The 27,822-nt window shown below is 63.3% G+C and overlaps 1 protein-coding gene across 6 annotated transcripts in view; it reads left to right on the top strand.

Moving 5' to 3' along the window:
• Window positions 1-27,822, top strand: part of EHBP1 (EH domain binding protein 1) — a 453,701-nt gene that overhangs the window by 48,037 nt on the left and 377,842 nt on the right. The window lies entirely within an intron of this gene.

Genomic DNA, 27,822 nt, shown 5'->3' with positions numbered 1-27,822 from the left:
GGTAACCCTGTAAAACACTGTTAAACCATACTGATTTTCATGGGAAGAACTAAAGCGTGATCCTTTACCTGGGAGTAAGCTCGGTTGCTGGCAATGGGGCTTGCTTCTGAGTAAACTCTCCTAGGGTTGTGATTCACCCGTTTGAAGCATTGTACAGTTGCTCCAAAGCAAAGCCACCAACTACCACCAATCTTACTCCTGAATAATGCCGCCTTGGAGCCAACCGTTTTTTCTATATTAAAACCTCAGTATTCAGGTTAAATTGCCGTGTTGGCCCTTTGCGATAAATAAGTGGGTTTTGGGTTGCAGTTTGGGCACTCGGTCTCGAAAAGGTTCGCCATCACTGGCCTAGCCTGTGCTTGGTTTTGATGCTGATGTCCCTGCTTCTCCAAATTTTATCCGTGCTCAGCATTGCGCTCCGTCCTAATGCTATTCTCCGCTTTATCTCAGGAGTTACTTCTCCATTGCAGTCAAATTTTGATCCTAGGAAGATGAAGTCCTGGATGGACTCAATGTTCTCATTGTCAACGCTAATTTGGGCCCGATCTATGTTAGCTGTTGTCATTATGTTTGTTTTCTTCATATTGAGATGGAGGCCCATTTTTTCGCTTTAGTTTTGATCTTCACTATCAACTGTCTCAGATCGCTGTCAGTCTCTGACCCCTCTACTCACTAACAAAGAAGGTCTATCAGATCAACATTTAAAAAAAATCTTTTAAACAATGATTCTTCCGCTATCTCTGAAACGGTGGCTTAGTACCTGTGCTATGTCATTGTTGCAACCATAATTATATTACTCCGTGATTACTGCTAATCTGTATTGTTTATTATGTCAATAAAAGGCTTGATGAAGAAGAAGAGGAGGAGGAGGAATAGTTTGGATTTATATCCCCCTTTTCTCTCCTGCAGGAGACTCAAAGGGGCTTACAATCTCCTTGCCCTTCCCCCCTCACAACAAACACCCTGTGAGGTAGGTGGGACTGAGAGAGCTCCGAGAAGCTGTGACTAGCCCAAGGTCACCCAGCTGGCGTGTGTGGGAGTGTACAGGCTAATCTGAATTCCCCAGATAAGCCTCCACAGCTCAGGCGGCAGAGCTGGGAATCAAACCCGGTTCCTCCAGATTAGATACACGAGCTCTTAACCTCCTACGCCACTGCTGCTCCTTGGTGAACCAGTGACCTGATTCCATATAGGGCAGCTTCATGTGTTTGCGTGTTCAAAGTTGAAGAGCTACTTTGGATAATTTTCATTTCTAGTTTTAGGATCCCGCTTGAATGTTAGAAGCATGAGTCTCTTGCTGGAGGATTTTCAGATCTTAACTATCTTTAATTGGCAAAACCAGGTTTTGGTTCAAAAGTAATAACTCAGATTCTAGTTTGCCTTGGCAAATGGTAGAGGGTTTTCTGATCAACTATGGTTAGTTTGTTAAACCAGGGTTTCATTCATAATCTCTCAAATTCTGGTTTGCCTTGACAAAATGATGATTCCATTACCTTCCCTCCTGTGGACATCTGTGAAGTTATGGAGGTGTCATAGACAGACCCTTAGGAACCAAGGATAGTCCACACACAGGTCTTAGCAGGTTCAGACGTTTAATGTGCACAGAGCAAGGAATGCTGACAAGACAAGAAACAGTAACCTGCAAACTAAACCACAACGTTGCTGCCACATACTGGCTCAGCTGCAACCTCTCTTTTATGGCCAGCCTCCCATTCCCTTGTGCAATAACCTCTTGCAGCTGGGTTACTCAAGGCTAGGGGTTGAAGAGTCTCAGAGGTAAACTCTTGCTAGGGAAACTCAGAGTTTGGACCTGGCTGTGGATCCCAGCCTGAATGCCTAAGTCTGTGAACGTGGTCCTGCAGGAACTTCTGGCTACTCAGTCTCTGCATTTTATTTATTATTAGTTTTATATACCGCCCTCCCCCTGAGGGTACAGGGTGGTTCACAACAGGTTAAAAACATAACAACAGGTTAAAACATACATTAAAACATAATTTAAATACCAATTACATAAAAACAGAACCCATTAAAAATGTGGATGGCATCTGGCTACCTCCCTCCCCCCCTTGTGCCCACGGGAGGCCAGATGACACGGTAGATGTATTTTTAACCAGGCTGGCCAAACGCCTGGCGAAACAGGTCCATCTTGCAGGCCCTGCGGAAACTCTGTAAAGTCCCATGCTTGAGACCCACAGTCTCCCTAGGGAGCCTGTTCCACTAGGTAGGGGCCAGGGCTGAAAAGGCCCTGCCCCTGAAGAAATTCGAGGGCTAACCAACCTGATCATTTTTTAGGCCAGGGATCGCAGTGGGAATTCCTCCCTCCGAGGAGGCCGAGGAGCGGAGGGGCCTACCGGGGCAATATGGGGAGAGGCGGTCTACAGGTAGTGCCTGAGAATCTGGAACCAACACTGTCCCCTCTTCTTTACCCTGTTTTCCTGAAAATAAGACCTATCCCGAAAATAAGCCCCCGCATGATTTTTTGGGATTTTTGGAGGATGCTTAAAATATAAGCCCTACTCCAAAAATAAGCCCTTGTTACAGATTCCCTGGTGCAGCTGACCTGGTCACTGGAGGTGGGGCGCAAAATCATGGAAGAAAAAAAGACATCCCCTGAAAATAAGCCCTAATGCCGTGGTGGTGAACCTTTGGCACTCCAGATGTCATGGACTACAATTCCCATCAGCCCCTGCCAGCATGGCCAATTGGCCATGCTGGCAGGGGCTGATGGGAAAAACAATCCATGACATCTAGATTATAAGGTTTCCTATACTACTAATGCATCTTTTGGAGCAAAAATTAATATAAGACCCTGTCTTATTTTGGGGGAAACATGGTATCTGAGTCTTCCTGCCAGGGGTTCCCATTCCGACCAGGCTGGGCCCTAACAGGAGGGCGAGTGTGACTGGAAAATGCCCAGATGCCTGCTTTTGATTGATTTCTTTAGAACCTTATTGATTTCTTTAGAACTTTGCCATTTTTCCTAATAGTATCTAAAGTGACTTGCAAAAAACTCCAACAGAATTAAAAAAAAACCAATTTAAATGTAAAAATAAGTTTTAAATATGTAGGTCTTGACAAAATCTGCTTTCATCTCAAATGTCCAGCCCCAGAAATTTAGGAGCCAGACTAATTTTTTCCGCCTTCAAGGTTTTATATTTTACTGATTATGTTTTCTAATTCTGACTACCACAGAGCCTAATCCTAACTTCTTCACTATTTCTTATAATTTTATTTAAAGCTAAGACAAAACTGCTGTATATAAATAAGGGTAATTGTAGTTGTTGTCACCACAACAAAAAGCTAACTTGTAAGCCCAGCCCTGACACTCCAGTGTTTCATAACTCCATTATCGCCAGATGCATAACTGCAAGGGGGTGGGGTGGGGCAGTGTGGGGGCGTGGCCGGGGAGTTCTGGGGGCATGGCCGGGGTGCAGGGCACACACCTGCCCCAGGCACAGTTCCCCCTCGCTATTGCTCTGATTGTCGCTTTAAAAAACTTTGTGTAACTGAATATTGGACCTATTCGAGGAAGAAACTGGTCAATAAATAAACCCACCTGGCACATTGAATGGTGAAAAGTTCAGTGTACATATAAATGTAATTGATACAGTGGTGGAAATTTCATGACCGTTTATTTTTTACTAGCATACCCGGCCACGCTTCGCTGTGGCTCAGCCTACCTTCGCGGTTCTCGATGCGGGGTGGCTGGCTTCCTCCTTCCTCACCTCTGTTGGTGGCTTTCTCTGGCTGACCGTCTGGTTCCTCCCCATCCCTTCCCGTCCCGACCCTGGTCAGGGCCGGGACTGTGTCGAATAGGCTGGGGCTCTGCTGTTCTGGATGGTTGGTGGATACCTCTTTCTGCCCTCCTGTTGGTGCTTTATGAGGCGGCATACTTTTGTGGGGGGGTCAGTCCCTCCTTCCACCCTCCGGGCTCTGGTTTCTGTGGCGGCATGTTTTTCCCGGCGGGGGGGGGGGGTTGGTCCCTCCTTCCACCCTCCGAGCGCTGGTTTCTGCAGCGCCAGCCACCTTGCTGGGCCTGGTGGCGCGGGGTGCCTTGCTTTGCGCCCCGGCTTCAAGGTGTTGCGGGGTTGGTGCCGGGACTGGGTCGAATCGGCTGGGGCTCCGCTGTTCCGGTCGGTTGGTGGGCGCCTCCTTCCGCCCTCTGGTCGTTGCTGTCTGTGGCGGCACGCTTTTCCGGGGGGATCGGTCCCTCCTTCCACCCTCCGGTCGCTGGTTTCTGTGGCGCCGGGTGCCTTGCTTTGGGCCCCGGCTTCGAGGTGTCGCGCATGCGCAGTGAAGGCGAACCTCAGTTTTTGTGTTTTATCTGCCTCGGGTGTGTCATGTGAGGGTTGGATGTAGTGGAAAACATCCTCGCAGACATGAGTGGCGGCGTGTGCAAGTTTGGGGGCATTTGGTCCAGGCGTTTCGGCGTTAGGGCGTGACTAACAAAGTAATGGTTACATTTTTATATATATAGATGTCAGACAACAAAACATTCAAACATACAGTGATATATAATCATTGTGCTTCCTCTGAGAACTGAGACATGCTATAGTAAAATGCTTGCTGAAAATATTTGGTAGGGGGAAAATAAATTCCTGTATCAGTAATTTAAGAGATAAAAATAAGCCCAAACCAGTGATCTGCCTTGGCCTTATATTTTTAATCTGAAAATCCTGGGCAATACAATGAAATTTCTAGGTACCGTATGGCTTTCTGGCATCTGTTGAGCTCTGTAAATGTGGGGGCGGAGGGGTGGGGAAGGATACACGAAACATCTCGGGAATCACCAGGCAAATCCATCAAGGCCACAAGTATGGGCCAAAAGTCCTCTGGCTTGTGCCTGTGGCCGCAATCAGACTTGAGTACCAGCAATAGGAGCAAAACTGAAACTCAGCCTTGCTCGTGAGCATCTGGCAGCCATTTTCCCACAGTTCTCCTGCCTTCGTTACCACGTAATTAACTGTTAATTAATTACCACCATAATTAACTATGATTGATTTTTTAAAAAAACTTCAACCTGTGGTTGCATTTAAAAATCAGTGGTGGCGAACCTTTGGCACTCCAGATGTTATGGACTACAATTCCCATCAGCCTCTGCCAGCATGGCCAATTGGCAGGGGCTGATGGGAATTGTAGTCCATAACATCTGGAGTGCCAAAGGTTCACCACCACAGAGCTAGGTGGACAAACCCCAGCTGACTTTAATTAGAAAAGATTAAACCCATTTTAATTAAACCGGTTTGCATCCAAGCCAATGTATAAAATACTTTTTATAACAGAATGCAGATAAAAAATGAATTACATGTGGAAATGGCTAAGCATACACATATCTCTGGGGGAAAACCACAATATTGGGAGTTACTACACAGAGCATCGGTCTTTTCAGGTAGCCACAATATTGGGAGTTACTACACAGAGCATCGGTCTTTTCAGGTAGCCACAATATTGGGAGTTACTACACAGAGCATCGGTCTTTTCAGGTAGCCACAATATTGGGAGTTACTACACAGAGCATCGGTCTTTTCAGGTAGCCGTTCCCCTTTTTTAGAAGTTCTCTGTGCCTCTGTCAAGCTATGAGGATTTCTCCTTGGCTTCTGCCTCCTACATCAAAGCCTGCGGCCCCATCACCACTCCCCTCAGTTATTAAAAGTATGTGATGAGGTCAGGGGGTCTCCAGACAGAAGAAAGGGATTGGACCGCCTGTCGCCTTTGCAAGTGTCTATCCAGAAGCATCTGCAGTGAGCAGAGCCAAATAGTTGCTCCGTTCCCTGTTGAAGGGCTTTGAAATGCATAGTATGTTTCTTCATCAGGCATATTAATATGAGCGTCACAAAAATGTGCACATGCTGGAATCTGTCAGTGGTAATGCGAATGTGTATTTTTGCTTTGCACCTAGCGACTGTACTGTCAACGTGCGAAAATAGGGGTCTGCAACCTGTGGCTCTCCAGATGTCCATGAACTACAATTCCCATCAGCCCCTGTCCAATTGGCCATGCTGGCAGGGGCTGATGGCAATTGTAGTGATGTTCATGAACTACAATTCCCATCAGCCCCTGGCCAATTGGCCATGCTGGCAGGGGCTGATGGCAATTGTAGTTCATGAATATCTGGAGAGCCGCAGGGTACAGACTCCTGTATAAAGTCTTGCTCGCAACTTGCACTTTAGAGTATAAATTCTTCTCTTCATACTAGTTGCAGTTGTAGAGTATTCTTGTTATAAAGCAGCGGTTCTCAACCTGGGGGTCGAACGACCCTTTCAAAGAGGTCGCCAAAGACTCTCTGCATCAGTGTTCTCCATCTGTAAAATGGATAAATGTTAGGGTTGGGGGTCACCACAACATGAGGAACTGTATTAAAGGCATTAGGAAGGTTGAGAACCACTGTTATAAAGCAACTCAGAATGTGAGGACATGTTCACAGGGTTTATGGATTAAGGCACGAGTCCCCCACCTTTTTGAGCCGGTGTTTTGACATAGACCAGTGATGGTGAACCTTTTTGAGACCGAGTGCCCAAATTGCAACCCAGAACCCACTTATTTATCGCAAAGTGCCAACTCGGCAATTTAACCTGAATGCGCTGAGGTTTTAGTTTAGAAAAAACGGTTGGCTCCCTCTTCCTCCGCCCCACCCGCTTGAGAGGGGCCAGCCTGCTCTAGCCTCCAGCAAGTCCCACGCGCACCGCTCTGTGCCTCTCTAGCATCTCTGCCTCCTCTCTACGCCCCCCTCGGGCAGCAGCCACCTGGAGCACAGGCACCAGGCCCACCAGCCGAGTCCTCCCTGCCCACCGCCGTGCACGCATGTTGTGCTCAGTGGCCCAGGTCAGTCTAGATGTGTGTGTGTGTGTGTGGGGGTGATTTTCCGCCCCCCCAAATGATGAACTCTGTGTGCACGTGCCCACAGAGAGGGCTCCGAGTGCCACCTCTGGCACCCGTGCCATAGGTTCGCCATCACTGACATAGACTGTTGAGTACAGTCTCTAAATGGCTGCTGCTGGAGGAAGCCCAAGTCCTGGGGAGAAGAGATGTAATTTAAAAAATACATTGGGAAAGAGAAGTGAAAGAGAATAAAACAAACATCCTGGTGGCAACTGCTATTGAAGCAATGTTATGATAATCTACGTAGCCCACGTGGTATGGTGGTTAAAAGTGGTGGACTCTAATCCGGAGAACTGGGTTTGATTCCCTTGTCCTCCACATGAAGCCTGCTGGATGACCTTGGACCAGTCACATTTCTCTCAGAACTCTCAGCCTCACCTACTTCACAAGGTGTCTGTTGGGGGTAGAGGAAGAGAAGGAGTTTGTAAGCCGCTTTGAGGCTCCTTAAAGATAGAGAAAAGGAGGATAAAAATCAATTCTTCATTTTGATCTTCTGTGGCCAATCAGAGGCACAGCTGCGCAGAAGCCCCATGTGGCCACACCCACTTTTCCTATTCGTTTCAACTTTAAAGAGTGTGTGTGTGTGTGTGAGTGAAAACCAGTGATGAAAGGACGTAGTGCTCTGTTGAGCAAAAACAAAAAAACCTGGGTGTTGTGTAAATCCTGAGTCCTGCCTACAGATGCCTCTAAAATTGTCACATGTTCACAACACGAATCACAGTTAAATAACAAATGTGTCCTTTAAAATATTGCCTGTGCACCCGAGAATTAGCACTATCTGCTGTAGATTGTGTTACATCAAAATCTTCACGTTATGGTTATCAGTGGCGTAGCGCCAATGGGGCTGGGTGGGGCGGAACACTCCAGGAGGAGCAGCGGAGGGGCGTGATGTGGTGTTCCGGGGCGGGGGTGGACGGCGCCGTGGCAGGGGTGCAGGGTGCGCATGCACCCCGGGCACAGTTCCCCCTCGCTCCGCCTCTGATTGTTATGCATTTTGTATGAGTAAAATCTTGTCTTTAAAAGCATTTCGCACATTCTCTCGCCCCTCCAGAAGCATATTTCATAGGAGCATTTTCCATGTTCCTGAGGGGGGGGGGGGGCTGGAGTAGAGTTGCAAACTAGAGCATCTGCTGTTTCACTTCTGTTCTTTTCTGTGTAAGTGGCATTAATACCCTGGTGTAATCCCTTCCCTATCACCTTCTACCTTCAGGTGTCCTAGGTGCTGATGGACAATGGGATGGGAGACCCGGAATCCCTAGGGGAGGGGGACACAGGAAATAAAAATTCCCCCCTCTTTTCCTATCCCTCCCCACCCAAAATCTTGCCTGAACTAATTCTTTGAATCCAAACCACTGCCCGTTATGTATGTCTTATCTGCCTTAAATGTTTGTCATCTAGGAACTAAACAGAAAGTATCTTTTAACATCTTTAAACTAGCAGTATTTCCCCTGACAGTGATATTGTGCATCACTAATGGGCCCTAACCTTGCATTTCACACCTCGGTTCTCCTTTCCCCTTTTTTGTTGTTTTGTGACAAGCTGACTCATTGTTCCACTTGGCCATTTACACTTCAAGCCATTTAAATGCCAATATCTTTGGCTCAGTTTGCATGGCTGAGGATCTTCAGAGTAAAAACAAACACAAAACAGACAGAAAAGTTAAAATATTCTGGGAAGTGGGAAAAGCATAAGAGTGGCTTGTGATCTCAGGCTGGAGCCTAGCAGGTCAAAGGACACAGGACTGAACAAGATACAGCCCACTCTAACCACATGACGTTTTGTTTTGGAAAAGCCCTGAACAAATGTAAAGAGCCAGTGTGGTATACTGGTTAAGGTGTCAGACTAGGACCTGGAAAACCCAGGTTTGAGAACCTACTCGTACCATGGAAGCTTTCTGGGTCTCTCACATGCTCTCAGCCTTGAGCCTGTCAAGTATTTGGATGGGAGACCTCCAAGGAATACCAGGGGCACGAGGCAGAGGTGGGATCCAGCAGGTTCTCACAGGTTCCCGAGAGTAGGTTACTAATTATTTGTGTGTGCCGAGAGGGGGTTACTAATTGGTGATTTTGCCACGTGAGTTTTGCCTTAGTTACGCCCCTCCTCTCAGCAGTAGCGCGCAGAACTTGAAGCAGTCTAGCAGGAGGTGCACCGGCGTGCGTGGCAGCCTGCGCCTGTGTGCATTCGTTTCCCGCCCAAGGACCGGCGCAGCGGCTGCGTCCTTGCCACAGCCCTGCCCAGGAATGCCCCACCCCCGGAATGCCCGGCCACGCCCCCGGAATGCCCCGCCCAGCCCCATTGGCGCTACGCCACAGTTTGAATCCCACCACCATGGGAACCTGTTACTAAAATTTTTTGGATCCCACCACTGGGCACGAGGCAGAGGCAGGCAAAGCACCTCTGAACAGCTCTTGCCTTGAAAACCCTACAGCCGTGGTGGCGAACCTTTGGCACTCCAGATGTTATGGACTACAATTCCCATCAGCCCCTGCCAGCATGGTCAATTGGCCAGGCTGGCAGGGGCTGATGGGAATTGTAGTCCATAACATCTGGAGTGCCAAAGGTTCGCCACCACTGCCCTACAGGGTCACCATAAGTCAACTGGGAGGAAGCAAATGTACTTTTGAGGTGTACACCTCAAATGTACACTCATGCACTATTGAATATTAAAAACATGTCAACCATCACACACACATGAACCTGCTGTATATGGAATCAGACTGTTATATAGAGCCAGTTTGGTGTAGTGGTTAAGAGCCAGTGGATTCTTATCTGGAAAACAGGGTTTGATTCCCCGCTCCTTCATATGGGTGGTGGACACTCATATGGAAAACTGGATCTGTTTCCCTTCTGATACACAGGAGTGGCAGAGGAATCTGATATACCAGGTTAATTTCCCCTCTCCTCCACATGAAGCCTTCTGGGTGATTTTGGGCTAGTCAGTTTTCTCAGAACTCTCTCAAGTTTGGAATTGGTTGCCCAAATAAGTATGTTGACCAGCATCTTCCAGCATATTTCCAATAATTTGATAGGTATTTACACTATTGTTGTATATTGTTTATATACACATTATTATATATCATTTATATGTGTATGCATTACTGTATGTATGTATATAGATAGAGATATATAGGGTTTTTTGTGACTTTTTAAACTGTTTATCACCTTGAAGACCGTAACCAAACACCTGGTGTTGACCTTCAAAGCAGCAGCGGTGTAGTGGTTAAGAGCAGGTGTACTCTAATCTAGAGGAACCGGGTTTGATTTCCCGCTCTGCCGCTTGAGCTGTGGAGGCTTATCTGAATTCAGATTAGCCCGTGCACTCCAACACACACCAGATGGGTGACCTTGGGCTAGTCACGGTTCTTCTGAGCTCTCTCAGCTCCACCTAAAGGGGTGATATAAATCCAACTCTTCTTCTTCTATACAGTTTGGGGCCAGTGAAGAAGAAGTAGGAGTAGGAGTAGGAGTAGTAGTTTGGATTTATATCCCCCCTTTCTCTCCTGTAGGAGACTCAAAGGGGCTTACAATCTCCTTGCCCTTCCCCCCTCACAACAAACACCCTGTGAGGTAGGTGGGGCTGAGAGAGCTCCGAGAAGCTGTGACTAGCCCAAGGTCACCCAGCTGGCGTGTGTGGGAGTGCCCAGGCTAATCTGAATTCCCCAGATAAGCCTCCGCAGCTCAGGCGGCAGAGTGGGGAATCAAACCCGGTTCCTCCAGATTAGATACATGAGCTCTTAACCTCCTACGCCACTGCTAATTCCCATATGAATCCACCCCACCACTAAGGTCATAAGGCTCTCCTAAGGTGTGCCTCTAACTTCTGAGTGCTCCTGCCTTCTAAGGGTGGGTGGCAGCCTAAGAAGGGGTCTTCTCAGTTATGGCCCCAATAGAATGGAATGCTGTCATCCCGGAGATATTCCCTTCTGATACCCCCTTCCTCTAGCGAGTGAAAACTTTTGTTGTTGTTGCATCTGGCATTCCCTCAATGATCCTTTCCTCTCACCCGGTGTTTTAAGTATTGTTTCTGTGTTTTTACAAATGCGTTTTAGTTTTAGATTTAATTTAATTGTTTGTAAGATGAGTTTTTATTATGCCTTGTTTTAACCATTAGCTGCTTTGGTGGCACCAATTGGCCAGCAGGCAGCATCCAGGCCTTGGAAATAGATAATATACTGCAGTGGTGGCGAACCTATGGCACGGGTGCCAGAGGTGGCACTCAGAGCCCTCTCTGCGGGCACGTACAAACAGAGTCCCCCCCCCCCCCCCCCCCCACACACATCTAGGCTGGCCTGGGCTGCTGGGCTCGATTATTAGCTTTAAACCTAAGACCTAGTTTTGCGGAAGCAGTGTAGGTAACCCTGTTAAACGCTGTTAAACCCCACTGATTTTCATGCAAAGAACTAAAGCGCTATCCTTTACCTGGGAGTAAGCTCGGTTTCTGGCAATGGGGCTTGCTTCTGAGTAAACCCTCCTAGGATCATGATTTACCCGTTGGAAGATTTCCACGGTTGCTTCAAAGCAAAACCACCGACTACCACCAATCTTACTCCCGAGTAACGCACACCTCGGAGCCAACTGTTTTTTCTAAACTTAAACCTCAGTATTCAGGTTAAATTGCCAGCACTTTGCAATAAATAAATGGGTTTTGGGTTGCAATTTGGGCACTCGGTCTCAAAAAGGTTCGCCATCCCTGATATACTGGGTATTTAGGTAACATGAAATGTTTTTAAATAAATACATTATTTTTTAAAGCCAAAAGTAAGTCTTTGGCCAATAGAGTTTGTAAAGTGAATTATGTATTTGTTCCTATCATCTTAATGTCTGAAAATAGTAATTATAGCATATTGCGAAAGGTTTCTCTGAGACAACACTAAAGAGTTGCCTAGACAAAGGTAAAATTTAGGTACCATCCACATTTCCTCACTAACTTCTCTAGACCCATAATTTTATTCAGCATTTTATTTTATTTTAAAGATGAGGTACTTTAAGAACAACAACACCTTTTCCAAACAACAGTTCAAGGCTGAGTTTAGCAGCATCAATTTTTCAGAGAGTTTTAGAAGATAATTGGGAGGGGGGGGATCTAGGTTAAATAAGGACTTCTCAATTAAAAAACCCCTCAGTATGTGATTCTGAAAACCAGAGCACAGCAGCATTAAATAAAATCTTATCTCAGAAGTACTCTGACTTTATCCCTCAAGTAATTATTTGTATACTTCGTAGGTGCCTCTTTGCCTGCTATTATGCTAACATTGCTGTCTCTCTTGTTAATTATACTCTTTTATGCTTGCTACAGAAGGGCAATTTTGCAACGCACAGTAATTAATTCAACCCAAACCAAATAAGTGAAAAACACACACAATGCAATTAGGTGCAACAGATTCCATTTCTTCTCGGATGCACACGTGTCCGCAAGCAGACTGAAAACGTCAGGAGCGACCCTGTGTAACAAAGTGGAACTTTGCTTGTGTTACTACACCTGCCACCTTGTTTTGTGACATTCTGCTTCAGATATTACATTTATTTCACAAAGGTGTATTTTCTGGAGCTCAGTGGCTCTTTCATTGGATTCAGGCTGAGAGCTGAGAAGGGGAAGCTACCACACAGTTAAAAATATCGTTTTCCTTTTTTGTGAAGGCTTGAATGTGTGATAGTGTTCTGTATCAGTCCTGCACAGAGGTTTCTAGATCCAGATTTAGTGTTTGGGGTCTCAGGACATGCTAAATTATACTGTATCCCCCGAGTCCCCCATAGGCCACTTTTCCAACTTTTGAAATCACTACGGGAGGTGGGGAGGGGGGGGTCTCGATCTCTCCAGAGACCATAGTTTGAGGGGGGAGGGAGGTGAGAGGCTCCTGAAATGGTTCCCCAAGGGCAGAGAAGAGCCCCTCAGTGGCGTAGGAGGTTAAGAGCTCATGTATCTAATCTGGAGAAACCGGGTTTGATTCCCAGCTCTGCTGCCTGAGCTGTGGAGGCTTATCTGGGGAATTCAGATTAGCCTGTGCACTCCCACACACGCCAGCTGGGTGACCTTGGGCTAGTCACAGCTCTACGGAACTCTCTCAGCCCCACCTACCTCACAGGGTGTTTGTTGTGAGGGGGGAAGGGCAAGGAGATTGTCAGCCCCTTTGAGTCTCCTGCAGGAGAGAAAGGGGGGATATAAATCCAAACTCCTCCTCCTCCTCCTCCTCCTCCTCCTCCTCCTCCTCCTTCTTCGAGGGCAGAGAAGAGCCCCTCGTCTGTCCCCAGCAAGATCAGGTCCCTGACGACAATTTTTAACAGAGGGAAAAAAGTTTTTGGAATGGCACTGAATCCACATGGCAGGCGCTGGGACTCAATATTGTGTAGTTTCACCCTTAGGGACCAGTTTTTGGTAAAGCCTTTTTCCTACCTGAGACACTTGATGCTGGTTGAAATAGGCAGCACTGGGAAAATGGATCAGTGGTCTGTCTGGGCAAATGGCAATTTCACAGGTTCATAACAATGTTTCTGCTTATCTGCTTACACATATCTGTGCTTAGTTTCAGGTGAGTATCTGTGTTTGTCTGTCCTAGAAGAACAAGGGAGCCCAGTAGGATCTTAAAAGGCCAACAAAATTTCTCAGGGAACCTGACCAGGTGAGCTTCAACTCACAAAAGCTTATACCCTGGAAATGTTCGTTGGTCTTTAAGATGCTACTTGACTCAGATTTTATCTCGGTGCTTTATTACTTCGGGTACTTAAGTGCTCCAGAAGGGGAAGAAAAGTGTAAAAGTTCTTTTAACGTAGAAATCTTTCCCTTCAGCAGTGGCATAGGAGGTTAAGAGCTCATGTATCTAATCTGGAGGAACTGGGTTTGATTCCCAGCTCTGCCACCTGAGCTGTGGAGGCTTATCTGGGGAATTCAGATTCGCCTGTGCACTCCCACACACGCCAGCGGGTGACCTTGGGCTAGTCCAGGGGTAGGGAACCTGTGGCTCTCCAGATGTTCAGGAACTACAATTCCCATCAGCCCCTGCCAGCATGGCCAATTGGCCATGCTGATAGGGGCTGATGGGAATTGTAGTTCCTGAACATCTGGAGAGCCCCCCCCCCCACCCCCCCCCCCCCCCACCCCCCCCCCCCCCCACCCCCCCCCCCCCCCACCCCCCCCCCCCCCCACCCCCCCCCCCCCCCACCCCCCCCCCCCCCCACCCCCCCCCCCCCCCACCCCCCCCCCCCCCCACCCCCCCCCCCCCCCACCCCCCCCCCCCCCCACCCCCCCCCCCCCCCACCCCCCCCCCCCCCCACCCCCCCCCCCCCCCACCCCCCCCCCCCCCCACCCCCCCCCCCCCCCACCCCCCCCCCCCCCCACCCCCCCCCCCCCCCACCCCCCCCCCCCCCCACCCCCCCCCCCCCCCACCCCCCCCCCCCCCCACCCCCCCCCCCCCCCACCCCCCCCCCCCCCCACCCCCCCCCCCCCCCACCCCCCCCCCCCCCCACCCCCCCCCCCCCCCACCCCCCCCCCCCCCCACCCCCCCCCCCCCCCACCCCCCCCCCCCCCCACCCCCCCCCCCCCCCACCCCCCCCCCCCCCCACCCCCCCCCCCCCCCACCCCCCCCCCCCCCCACCCCCCCCCCCCCCCACCCCCCCCCCCCCCCACCCCCCCCCCCCCCCACCCCCCCCCCCCCCCACCCCCCCCCCCCCCCACCCCCCCCCCCCCCCACCCCCCCCCCCCCCCACCCCCCCCCCCCCCCACCCCCCCCCCCCCCCACCCCCCCCCCCCCCCACCCCCCCCCCCCCCCACCCCCCCCCCCCCCCACCCCCCCCCCCCCCCACCCCCCCCCCCCCCCACCCCCCCCCCCCCCCACCCCCCCCCCCCCCCACCCCCCCCCCCCCCCACCCCCCCCCCCCCCCACCCCCCCCCCCCCCCACCCCCCCCCCCCCCCACCCCCCCCCCCCCCCACCCCCCCCCCCCCCCACCCCCCCCCCCCCCCACCCCCCCCCCCCCCCACCCCCCCCCCCCCCCACCCCCCCCCCCCCCCACCCCCCCCCCCCCCCACCCCCCCCCCCCCCCACCCCCCCCCCCCCCCACCCCCCCCCCCCCCCACCCCCCCCCCCCCCCACCCCCCCCCCCCCCCACCCCCCCCCCCCCCCACCCCCCCCCCCCCCCACCCCCCCCCCCCCCCACCCCCCCCCCCCCCCACCCCCCCCCCCCCCCACCCCCCCCCCCCCCCACCCCCCCCCCCCCCCACCCCCCCCCCCCCCCACCCCCCCCCCCCCCCACCCCCCCCCCCCCCCACCCCCCCCCCCCCCCACCCCCCCCCCCCCCCACCCCCCCCCCCCCCCACCCCCCCCCCCCCCCACCCCCCCCCCCCCCCACCCCCCCCCCCCCCCACCCCCCCCCCCCCCCACCCCCCCCCCCCCCCACCCCCCCCCCCCCCCACCCCCCCCCCCCCCCACCCCCCCCCCCCCCCACCCCCCCCCCCCCCCACCCCCCCCCCCCCCCACCCCCCCCCCCCCCCACCCCCCCCCCCCCCCACCCCCCCCCCCCCCCACCCCCCCCCCCCCCCACCCCCCCCCCCCCCCACCCCCCCCCCCCCCCACCCCCCCCCCCCCCCACCCCCCCCCCCCCCCACCCCCCCCCCCCCCCACCCCCCCCCCCCCCCACCCCCCCCCCCCCCCACCCCCCCCCCCCCCCACCCCCCCCCCCCCCCACCCCCCCCCCCCCCCACCCCCCCCCCCCCCCACCCCCCCCCCCCCCCACCCCCCCCCCCCCCCACCCCCCCCCCCCCCCACCCCCCCCCCCCCCCACCCCCCCCCCCCCCCACCCCCCCCCCCCCCCACCCCCCCCCCCCCCCACCCCCCCCCCCCCCCACCCCCCCCCCCCCCCACCCCCCCCCCCCCCCACCCCCCCCCCCCCCCACCCCCCCCCCCCCCCACCCCCCCCCCCCCCCACCCCCCCCCCCCCCCACCCCCCCCCCCCCCCACCCCCCCCCCCCCCCACCCCCCCCCCCCCCCACCCCCCCCCCCCCCCACCCCCCCCCCCCCCCACCCCCCCCCCCCCCCACCCCCCCCCCCCCCCACCCCCCCCCCCCCCCACCCCCCCCCCCCCCCACCCCCCCCCCCCCCCACCCCCCCCCCCCCCCACCCCCCCCCCCCCCCACCCCCCCCCCCCCCCACCCCCCCCCCCCCCCACCCCCCCCCCCCCCCACCCCCCCCCCCCCCCACCCCCCCCCCCCCCCACCCCCCCCCCCCCCCACCCCCCCCCCCCCCCACCCCCCCCCCCCCCCACCCCCCCCCCCCCCCACCCCCCCCCCCCCCCACCCCCCCCCCCCCCCACCCCCCCCCCCCCCCACCCCCCCCCCCCCCCACCCCCCCCCCCCCCCACCCCCCCCCCCCCCCACCCCCCCCCCCCCCCACCCCCCCCCCCCCCCACCCCCCCCCCCCCCCACCCCCCCCCCCCCCCACCCCCCCCCCCCCCCACCCCCCCCCCCCCCCACCCCCCCCCCCCCCCACCCCCCCCCCCCCCCACCCCCCCCCCCCCCCACCCCCCCCCCCCCCCACCCCCCCCCCCCCCCACCCCCCCCCCCCCCCACCCCCCCCCCCCCCCACCCCCCCCCCCCCCCACCCCCCCCCCCCCCCACCCCCCCCCCCCCCCACCCCCCCCCCCCCCCACCCCCCCCCCCCCCCACCCCCCCCCCCCCCCACCCCCCCCCCCCCCCACCCCCCCCCCCCCCCACCCCCCCCCCCCCCCACCCCCCCCCCCCCCCACCCCCCCCCCCCCCCACCCCCCCCCCCCCCCACCCCCCCCCCCCCCCACCCCCCCCCCCCCCCACCCCCCCCCCCCCCCACCCCCCCCCCCCCCCACCCCCCCCCCCCCCCACCCCCCCCCCCCCCCACCCCCCCCCCCCCCCACCCCCCCCCCCCCCCACCCCCCCCCCCCCCCACCCCCCCCCCCCCCCACCCCCCCCCCCCCCCACCCCCCCCCCCCCCCACCCCCCCCCCCCCCCACCCCCCCCCCCCCCCACCCCCCCCCCCCCCCACCCCCCCCCCCCCCCACCCCCCCCCCCCCCCACCCCCCCCCCCCCCCACCCCCCCCCCCCCCCACCCCCCCCCCCCCCCACCCCCCCCCCCCCCCACCCCCCCCCCCCCCCACCCCCCCCCCCCCCCACCCCCCCCCCCCCCCACCCCCCCCCCCCCCCACCCCCCCCCCCCCCCACCCCCCCCCCCCCCCACCCCCCCCCCCCCCCACCCCCCCCCCCCCCCACCCCCCCCCCCCCCCACCCCCCCCCCCCCCCACCCCCCCCCCCCCCCACCCCCCCCCCCCCCCACCCCCCCCCCCCCCCACCCCCCCCCCCCCCCACCCCCCCCCCCCCCCACCCCCCCCCCCCCCCACCCCCCCCCCCCCCCACCCCCCCCCCCCCCCACCCCCCCCCCCCCCCACCCCCCCCCCCCCCCACCCCCCCCCCCCCCCACCCCCCCCCCCCCCCACCCCCCCCCCCCCCCACCCCCCCCCCCCCCCACCCCCCCCCCCCCCCACCCCCCCCCCCCCCCACCCCCCCCCCCCCCCACCCCCCCCCCCCCCCACCCCCCCCCCCCCCCACCCCCCCCCCCCCCCACCCCCCCCCCCCCCCACCCCCCCCCCCCCCCACCCCCCCCCCCCCCCACCCCCCCCCCCCCCCACCCCCCCCCCCCCCCACCCCCCCCCCCCCCCACCCCCCCCCCCCCCCACCCCCCCCCCCCCCCACCCCCCCCCCCCCCCACCCCCCCCCCCCCCCACCCCCCCCCCCCCCCACCCCCCCCCCCCCCCACCCCCCCCCCCCCCCACCCCCCCCCCCCCCCACCCCCCCCCCCCCCCACCCCCCCCCCCCCCCACCCCCCCCCCCCCCCACCCCCCCCCCCCCCCACCCCCCCCCCCCCCCACCCCCCCCCCCCCCCACCCCCCCCCCCCCCCACCCCCCCCCCCCCCCACCCCCCCCCCCCCCCACCCCCCCCCCCCCCCACCCCCCCCCCCCCCCACCCCCCCCCCCCCCCACCCCCCCCCCCCCCCACCCCCCCCCCCCCCCACCCCCCCCCCCCCCCACCCCCCCCCCCCCCCACCCCCCCCCCCCCCCACCCCCCCCCCCCCCCACCCCCCCCCCCCCCCACCCCCCCCCCCCCCCACCCCCCCCCCCCCCCACCCCCCCCCCCCCCCACCCCCCCCCCCCCCCACCCCCCCCCCCCCCCACCCCCCCCCCCCCCCACCCCCCCCCCCCCCCACCCCCCCCCCCCCCCACCCCCCCCCCCCCCCACCCCCCCCCCCCCCCACCCCCCCCCCCCCCCACCCCCCCCCCCCCCCACCCCCCCCCCCCCCCACCCCCCCCCCCCCCCACCCCCCCCCCCCCCCACCCCCCCCCCCCCCCACCCCCCCCCCCCCCCACCCCCCCCCCCCCCCACCCCCCCCCCCCCCCACCCCCCCCCCCCCCCACCCCCCCCCCCCCCCACCCCCCCCCCCCCCCACCCCCCCCCCCCCCCACCCCCCCCCCCCCCCACCCCCCCCCCCCCCCACCCCCCCCCCCCCCCACCCCCCCCCCCCCCCACCCCCCCCCCCCCCCACCCCCCCCCCCCCCCACCCCCCCCCCCCCCCACCCCCCCCCCCCCCCACCCCCCCCCCCCCCCACCCCCCCCCCCCCCCACCCCCCCCCCCCCCCACCCCCCCCCCCCCCCACCCCCCCCCCCCCCCACCCCCCCCCCCCCCCACCCCCCCCCCCCCCCACCCCCCCCCCCCCCCACCCCCCCCCCCCCCCACCCCCCCCCCCCCCCACCCCCCCCCCCCCCCACCCCCCCCCCCCCCCACCCCCCCCCCCCCCCACCCCCCCCCCCCCCCACCCCCCCCCCCCCCCACCCCCCCCCCCCCCCACCCCCCCCCCCCCCCACCCCCCCCCCCCCCCACCCCCCCCCCCCCCCACCCCCCCCCCCCCCCACCCCCCCCCCCCCCCACCCCCCCCCCCCCCCACCCCCCCCCCCCCCCACCCCCCCCCCCCCCCACCCCCCCCCCCCCCCACCCCCCCCCCCCCCCACCCCCCCCCCCCCCCACCCCCCCCCCCCCCCACCCCCCCCCCCCCCCACCCCCCCCCCCCCCCACCCCCCCCCCCCCCCACCCCCCCCCCCCCCCACCCCCCCCCCCCCCCACCCCCCCCCCCCCCCACCCCCCCCCCCCCCCACCCCCCCCCCCCCCCACCCCCCCCCCCCCCCACCCCCCCCCCCCCCCACCCCCCCCCCCCCCCACCCCCCCCCCCCCCCACCCCCCCCCCCCCCCACCCCCCCCCCCCCCCACCCCCCCCCCCCCCCACCCCCCCCCCCCCCCACCCCCCCCCCCCCCCACCCCCCCCCCCCCCCACCCCCCCCCCCCCCCACCCCCCCCCCCCCCCACCCCCCCCCCCCCCCACCCCCCCCCCCCCCCACCCCCCCCCCCCCCCACCCCCCCCCCCCCCCACCCCCCCCCCCCCCCACCCCCCCCCCCCCCCACCCCCCCCCCCCCCCACCCCCCCCCCCCCCCACCCCCCCCCCCCCCCACCCCCCCCCCCCCCCACCCCCCCCCCCCCCCACCCCCCCCCCCCCCCACCCCCCCCCCCCCCCACCCCCCCCCCCCCCCACCCCCCCCCCCCCCCACCCCCCCCCCCCCCCACCCCCCCCCCCCCCCACCCCCCCCCCCCCCCACCCCCCCCCCCCCCCACCCCCCCCCCCCCCCACCCCCCCCCCCCCCCACCCCCCCCCCCCCCCACCCCCCCCCCCCCCCACCCCCCCCCCCCCCCACCCCCCCCCCCCCCCACCCCCCCCCCCCCCCACCCCCCCCCCCCCCCACCCCCCCCCCCCCCCACCCCCCCCCCCCCCCACCCCCCCCCCCCCCCACCCCCCCCCCCCCCCACCCCCCCCCCCCCCCACCCCCCCCCCCCCCCACCCCCCCCCCCCCCCACCCCCCCCCCCCCCCACCCCCCCCCCCCCCCACCCCCCCCCCCCCCCACCCCCCCCCCCCCCCACCCCCCCCCCCCCCCACCCCCCCCCCCCCCCACCCCCCCCCCCCCCCACCCCCCCCCCCCCCCACCCCCCCCCCCCCCCACCCCCCCCCCCCCCCACCCCCCCCCCCCCCCACCCCCCCCCCCCCCCACCCCCCCCCCCCCCCACCCCCCCCCCCCCCCACCCCCCCCCCCCCCCACCCCCCCCCCCCCCCACCCCCCCCCCCCCCCACCCCCCCCCCCCCCCACCCCCCCCCCCCCCCACCCCCCCCCCCCCCCACCCCCCCCCCCCCCCACCCCCCCCCCCCCCCACCCCCCCCCCCCCCCACCCCCCCCCCCCCCCACCCCCCCCCCCCCCCACCCCCCCCCCCCCCCACCCCCCCCCCCCCCCACCCCCCCCCCCCCCCACCCCCCCCCCCCCCCACCCCCCCCCCCCCCCACCCCCCCCCCCCCCCACCCCCCCCCCCCCCCACCCCCCCCCCCCCCCACCCCCCCCCCCCCCCACCCCCCCCCCCCCCCACCCCCCCCCCCCCCCACCCCCCCCCCCCCCCACCCCCCCCCCCCCCCACCCCCCCCCCCCCCCACCCCCCCCCCCCCCCACCCCCCCCCCCCCCCACCCCCCCCCCCCCCCACCCCCCCCCCCCCCCACCCCCCCCCCCCCCCACCCCCCCCCCCCCCCACCCCCCCCCCCCCCCACCCCCCCCCCCCCCCACCCCCCCCCCCCCCCACCCCCCCCCCCCCCCACCCCCCCCCCCCCCCACCCCCCCCCCCCCCCACCCCCCCCCCCCCCCACCCCCCCCCCCCCCCACCCCCCCCCCCCCCCACCCCCCCCCCCCCCCACCCCCCCCCCCCCCCACCCCCCCCCCCCCCCACCCCCCCCCCCCCCCACCCCCCCCCCCCCCCACCCCCCCCCCCCCCCACCCCCCCCCCCCCCCACCCCCCCCCCCCCCCACCCCCCCCCCCCCCCACCCCCCCCCCCCCCCACCCCCCCCCCCCCCCACCCCCCCCCCCCCCCACCCCCCCCCCCCCCCACCCCCCCCCCCCCCCACCCCCCCCCCCCCCCACCCCCCCCCCCCCCCACCCCCCCCCCCCCCCACCCCCCCCCCCCCCCACCCCCCCCCCCCCCCACCCCCCCCCCCCCCCACCCCCCCCCCCCCCCACCCCCCCCCCCCCCCACCCCCCCCCCCCCCCACCCCCCCCCCCCCCCACCCCCCCCCCCCCCCACCCCCCCCCCCCCCCACCCCCCCCCCCCCCCACCCCCCCCCCCCCCCACCCCCCCCCCCCCCCACCCCCCCCCCCCCCCACCCCCCCCCCCCCCCACCCCCCCCCCCCCCCACCCCCCCCCCCCCCCACCCCCCCCCCCCCCCACCCCCCCCCCCCCCCACCCCCCCCCCCCCCCACCCCCCCCCCCCCCCACCCCCCCCCCCCCCCACCCCCCCCCCCCCCCACCCCCCCCCCCCCCCACCCCCCCCCCCCCCCACCCCCCCCCCCCCCCACCCCCCCCCCCCCCCACCCCCCCCCCCCCCCACCCCCCCCCCCCCCCACCCCCCCCCCCCCCCACCCCCCCCCCCCCCCACCCCCCCCCCCCCCCACCCCCCCCCCCCCCCACCCCCCCCCCCCCCCACCCCCCCCCCCCCCCACCCCCCCCCCCCCCCACCCCCCCCCCCCCCCACCCCCCCCCCCCCCCACCCCCCCCCCCCCCCACCCCCCCCCCCCCCCACCCCCCCCCCCCCCCACCCCCCCCCCCCCCCACCCCCCCCCCCCCCCACCCCCCCCCCCCCCCACCCCCCCCCCCCCCCACCCCCCCCCCCCCCCACCCCCCCCCCCCCCCACCCCCCCCCCCCCCCACCCCCCCCCCCCCCCACCCCCCCCCCCCCCCACCCCCCCCCCCCCCCACCCCCCCCCCCCCCCACCCCCCCCCCCCCCCACCCCCCCCCCCCCCCACCCCCCCCCCCCCCCACCCCCCCCCCCCCCCACCCCCCCCCCCCCCCACCCCCCCCCCCCCCCACCCCCCCCCCCCCCCACCCCCCCCCCCCCCCACCCCCCCCCCCCCCCACCCCCCCCCCCCCCCACCCCCCCCCCCCCCCACCCCCCCCCCCCCCCACCCCCCCCCCCCCCCACCCCCCCCCCCCCCCACCCCCCCCCCCCCCCACCCCCCCCCCCCCCCACCCCCCCCCCCCCCCACCCCCCCCCCCCCCCACCCCCCCCCCCCCCCACCCCCCCCCCCCCCCACCCCCCCCCCCCCCCACCCCCCCCCCCCCCCACCCCCCCCCCCCCCCACCCCCCCCCCCCCCCACCCCCCCCCCCCCCCACCCCCCCCCCCCCCCACCCCCCCCCCCCCCCACCCCCCCCCCCCCCCACCCCCCCCCCCCCCCACCCCCCCCCCCCCCCACCCCCCCCCCCCCCCACCCCCCCCCCCCCCCACCCCCCCCCCCCCCCACCCCCCCCCCCCCCCACCCCCCCCCCCCCCCACCCCCCCCCCCCCCCACCCCCCCCCCCCCCCACCCCCCCCCCCCCCCACCCCCCCCCCCCCCCACCCCCCCCCCCCCCCACCCCCCCCCCCCCCCACCCCCCCCCCCCCCCACCCCCCCCCCCCCCCACCCCCCCCCCCCCCCACCCCCCCCCCCCCCCACCCCCCCCCCCCCCCACCCCCCCCCCCCCCCACCCCCCCCCCCCCCCACCCCCCCCCCCCCCCACCCCCCCCCCCCCCCACCCCCCCCCCCCCCCACCCCCCCCCCCCCCCACCCCCCCCCCCCCCCACCCCCCCCCCCCCCCACCCCCCCCCCCCCCCACCCCCCCCCCCCCCCACCCCCCCCCCCCCCCACCCCCCCCCCCCCCCACCCCCCCCCCCCCCCACCCCCCCCCCCCCCCACCCCCCCCCCCCCCCACCCCCCCCCCCCCCCACCCCCCCCCCCCCCCACCCCCCCCCCCCCCCACCCCCCCCCCCCCCCACCCCCCCCCCCCCCCACCCCCCCCCCCCCCCACCCCCCCCCCCCCCCACCCCCCCCCCCCCCCACCCCCCCCCCCCCCCACCCCCCCCCCCCCCCACCCCCCCCCCCCCCCACCCCCCCCCCCCCCCACCCCCCCCCCCCCCCACCCCCCCCCCCCCCCACCCCCCCCCCCCCCCACCCCCCCCCCCCCCCACCCCCCCCCCCCCCCACCCCCCCCCCCCCCCACCCCCCCCCCCCCCCACCCCCCCCCCCCCCCACCCCCCCCCCCCCCCACCCCCCCCCCCCCCCACCCCCCCCCCCCCCCACCCCCCCCCCCCCCCACCCCCCCCCCCCCCCACCCCCCCCCCCCCCCACCCCCCCCCCCCCCCACCCCCCCCCCCCCCCACCCCCCCCCCCCCCCACCCCCCCCCCCCCCCACCCCCCCCCCCCCCCACCCCCCCCCCCCCCCACCCCCCCCCCCCCCCACCCCCCCCCCCCCCCACCCCCCCCCCCCCCCACCCCCCCCCCCCCCCACCCCCCCCCCCCCCCACCCCCCCCCCCCCCCACCCCCCCCCCCCCCCACCCCCCCCCCCCCCCACCCCCCCCCCCCCCCACCCCCCCCCCCCCCCACCCCCCCCCCCCCCCACCCCCCCCCCCCCCCACCCCCCCCCCCCCCCACCCCCCCCCCCCCCCACCCCCCCCCCCCCCCACCCCCCCCCCCCCCCACCCCCCCCCCCCCCCACCCCCCCCCCCCCCCACCCCCCCCCCCCCCCACCCCCCCCCCCCCCCACCCCCCCCCCCCCCCACCCCCCCCCCCCCCCACCCCCCCCCCCCCCCACCCCCCCCCCCCCCCACCCCCCCCCCCCCCCACCCCCCCCCCCCCCCACCCCCCCCCCCCCCCACCCCCCCCCCCCCCCACCCCCCCCCCCCCCCACCCCCCCCCCCCCCCACCCCCCCCCCCCCCCACCCCCCCCCCCCCCCACCCCCCCCCCCCCCCACCCCCCCCCCCCCCCACCCCCCCCCCCCCCCACCCCCCCCCCCCCCCACCCCCCCCCCCCCCCACCCCCCCCCCCCCCCACCCCCCCCCCCCCCCACCCCCCCCCCCCCCCACCCCCCCCCCCCCCCACCCCCCCCCCCCCCCACCCCCCCCCCCCCCCACCCCCCCCCCCCCCCACCCATAATAATAATAATAATAATAATAATAATAATAATAATAATAATAATAATAATAATAATAATAATAATAAAAAATAATATCTTAGAATTGACAAAATTAACTTCTGTCAAATTCAGAAGGCAGCCCTGCTGGGATCCGCACGAATACTACTCTGATACATTACATAATTTGTAGGCCTCAGTGAGGCCTGAATTGTAAATTGAAGGCCAAATAACCAGTTGTGCATCCAAGCAGCCAGAAATCTAAGCAATAATAATACAATCTTTTCGAGATTGATAGCTGCTGAGCACTTTAGATTAAATACTTGAATCCTTATGCACTCAGAAGTGTTTTGAAATTGTCTGGGTACCACTATTTGCTTTTTGTTGTATGGTTCTGGCTCTTGATGGACCTGCTGTCTATTATGGTTGTTTAGAATGGATATTCAGGCATAGGTCTCCTTGATCCTAGTTTGACACACAAACCCAGCGGTTCGCAGTATGGTTTCTGTGGGCACCACAGTACCTGCTGACACTTTTCCAAGTGTCCACAAAGTGTTTAGGTGGGTCCCCGGTGGGACTGTTGCCCAGCAAGGTTTTCTGATGAGGCATGAGAGATTTGTCGAAGGCTGAGATTTAATTGACTTTGCAGATTTTTTAAAAAAAAACATTTATTTTGACAGCAAGTTCCACCACAGCACAAGGGTCTTCACTATGGAAGATTGGGCGGTATATTAAAATAAATAAATAAATAAATAAATAAATAAATAAATAAATAAATACATTAATTAATTAATTAATTAATTAATTAATTAAAAAAAGCTGTAGCGGCTTGCTCCGCCTCCTGCAGCAGCCATTTTTATTTATTTATTTTTATTTATTTATTGTTTAGATTTGTATACCGCCCCATCCCCTAGGGGCTCTGGGCAGTGTACAACAACATCAACCTATATCCAGTTTATAACAAAATAAACGATTATTCCATGTATTAAAATCCATTAAAACCATTAAAACCGCAGTCAATACAATAATAACAGGCGTCCCATAACCCAATTTGTTAAAAAGCCTCCACAAAAGGAGGGAACGGCCGGACTCCTCCTTAGGAGGGTAGCGTAGATGTAAACAAAAGAATGGTAAAAGTTTTTGTGGTTGTGCCCACCATGCTGTGTTAGAATTCCAAAGGTGCCTGCTGGCTCAACATGGTTAGGGACCCCTGCTTTAATCTCTATCCCGCCCTGCCTCTCTTAAACATGATTCTGTAAAGAGAAAATAAAACTCCAAACCAAGAGGACTATATGTAGAGAATTATAAGGAAATCTCATACTTCTGGCTTGAAGGTAGGTTGAATGGGATTTCCTTAAAGTTCGGTATAAATTTATTATTGGAAGGGATTATAGGGACAGATTTCACAATGTGGTTTCAGTGTGTGTGTGTGTATACATTTTGCAGTCTCTTAGCAATGGCTGCCTGGGCCATACTGAAACAGGTTTCAGCCTGGAATCATTGGCAATAATTGCTCGGTTTGCCCTCAGGCGTGCATAACCCTGAACATCTGACTGATGTGTTATCCTAGTCCTCTGTGCCCGTTGGCTTGTGTTGCTAGTGAGAGCCTTTGGGTTTTCTTTTCTCTGCAGACTTAGAGCTCTGCCCCAGTAATACTGTGTTAACTTCAGTATCTGATTGTTTAGCAAGTCAAGGCAATAGATAGAATCTCATTTTGAGTCAGAGCAAGCTGCCCAAATATTTCTCTTAACTTTTTTTTTCTATAAGAAAAACATTAACTTTGTCCTACATGTGGACTCCTCCTTGTTGATATAACAGTTAAGATTGTTTAGTGAGTGTTGAAGTCGGCCCGCAGGGGTCGCAAGGAAGAGGCGAGACGCGGCGATATCATCCGGTGGAGAGAGCCAGCAGCAGGAAGCGTGCGATCCTTGGATCCGGCAACTCTGCCGTGTGCTAGGCCCTGGCACCTTTTATTAGGGTTTACAATAGGGGCGTGTATGGGAGGCGGGAGAGCGGGAGAATATCATATGATACATGACATCATGGGGTTGCCTACGTGTGGGAGGAGAAGCGGCGCTTCAGCGTCTGGGTCTAATCATGTATACCTGGGGACGAAGTGTTTCCTTTGTCCCTTTGTCTGGGACACCTGGTGGCTGTGAGTCAGGTAGTTCATGACCTGTGACTCACGGGGGTCTGGGGGATGGGTGAGCGTGTGCGCCCAGAAGGACACAGATGGCACAGGCATTCCATGCGCTCTTTCTGAGGCTCTGCTGGGTTCGCGGGGCTCACCCCTACAAGTGTTAACGCTTGCTCCAATCAGTTGTGGTCAAAAGAGCGAATATGCCCAAAATATTGGCAGGGAAGGTCAGTTTTCTCCAACAATGACAGGCATTGGCTTTAAGGATTTGACTCACGCAGGAAACAGCCTATTTAGGATGCTTCTTTGGGGCCTTTCTTTATCTTACAGTTGGGATCTGCACCCCTATAGTTCTGCTGCAGAATTGTCTAGAGCCGTGGTAGCGAACCTTTGGCACTCCAGATGTTATGAACTACAATTCCCATCAGCCCCTGCCAGTCCCAAATTTGCTATAATGCAGCTTTGTAGGTGATTTCATTGCACATGTAATGTAGCAAAGTCAGAAAAAATGCCTTGTGGAGTTAGAATAAAGACTTATCTTAAATCAGTGGTGCCGAACCTATGGCACTCCAGATGTTCATGGACTACAATTCCCATCAGCGCAATTGGCCATGCTGGCAGGGGCTGATGGGAATTGTAGTTCATGAACATCTGGAGTGCCATACGTTTGCCACCACGGTTCTAGAGCATCTAATGACATCACTTCTGGTGATGTCAGCACCGGGGCAACACCAGCACTCTGGAGCAGCAGTGGCGTAGGAGGTTAAGAGCTCATGTATCTAATCTGGAGAAACCGGGTTTGATTCCCAGCTCTGCCGCCTGAGCTGTGGAGGCTTATCTGGGGAATTCAGATTAGCCTGTACACTCCCACACACGCCAGCTGGGTGACCTTGGGCTAGTCACAGCTCTACGGAGCTCTCTCAGCCCCACCTACCTCACAGGGTGTTTGTTGTGAGGGGGGAAGGGCAAGGAGATTGTAAGCCCCTTTGAGTCTCCTGCAGGAGGAGAAAGGGGGATATAAATCCAAACTCCTGGAGTCCTCGTCCTCCTCATCCCTCCCTCCCTCGGCCCCTCCTCTCTCTCCCTCCTCCTCCTCCTCCCTCTTCTTCTTCTTCTTCTTCTTCTCCTTCTGCTTCTTCTGCTTCTTCTTCTTCTTCTTCTGCTTCTTCTGCTTCTTCTTCTTCTTCTTCTTCTTCTTCTTCTTCTTCTTCTTCTTCTTCTTCTTCTTCTGCTTCTTCTTCTTCTTCTTCTTCTTCTTCTTCTTCTTCTTCTTCTTCTTCTTCTTCTTCTTCTTCTTCTTCTTCACCCCCCCCCCCAATTTCTCCTAGGGGTTTCCCGCTTCAGCCTAGCAACCCGAAAGTAGTGGTGGTGTCAGAGAGGAGCTTAAGAATCTGAGCCCCTGCATCAGCTGAGGAGCAAGCCAGAAGTCCCCACAAGGCCTCATCCTGAACCCAGTCAGCCAAAATCATATGGGCTTTAAATGTCTTTATTGCAGCCGGTGTCAGGAAATAAGTTCTGGTAGCCGGTGTCAGGAAATAAGTCTTTTTCTTTTTAACAGCCGATGATATGGCAGAAAGTTTGGATATTGAAGGAGATCTTGACAAGTTCTGAAGAACCATCTCCTTTCTCTTTCTGGTCTGTCTAAAAGTCATTGTGGGAAAGTACTGCTTTTAGAACCTGTGGATCGATAATTGTTGTCTATTAGTCTTTATCTTTATTTTTATCTTTATCTTTATTAACCTTTAATAGGCATAGATAGATC

The sequence above is a fragment of the Sphaerodactylus townsendi genome, linkage group LG01, assembly GCF_021028975.2.
Source record: "Sphaerodactylus townsendi isolate TG3544 linkage group LG01, MPM_Stown_v2.3, whole genome shotgun sequence".
Classification (NCBI taxonomy): domain Eukaryota; kingdom Metazoa; phylum Chordata; class Lepidosauria; order Squamata; family Sphaerodactylidae; genus Sphaerodactylus; species Sphaerodactylus townsendi.
This window is presented reverse-complemented; position numbering and strand designations above follow the sequence as displayed.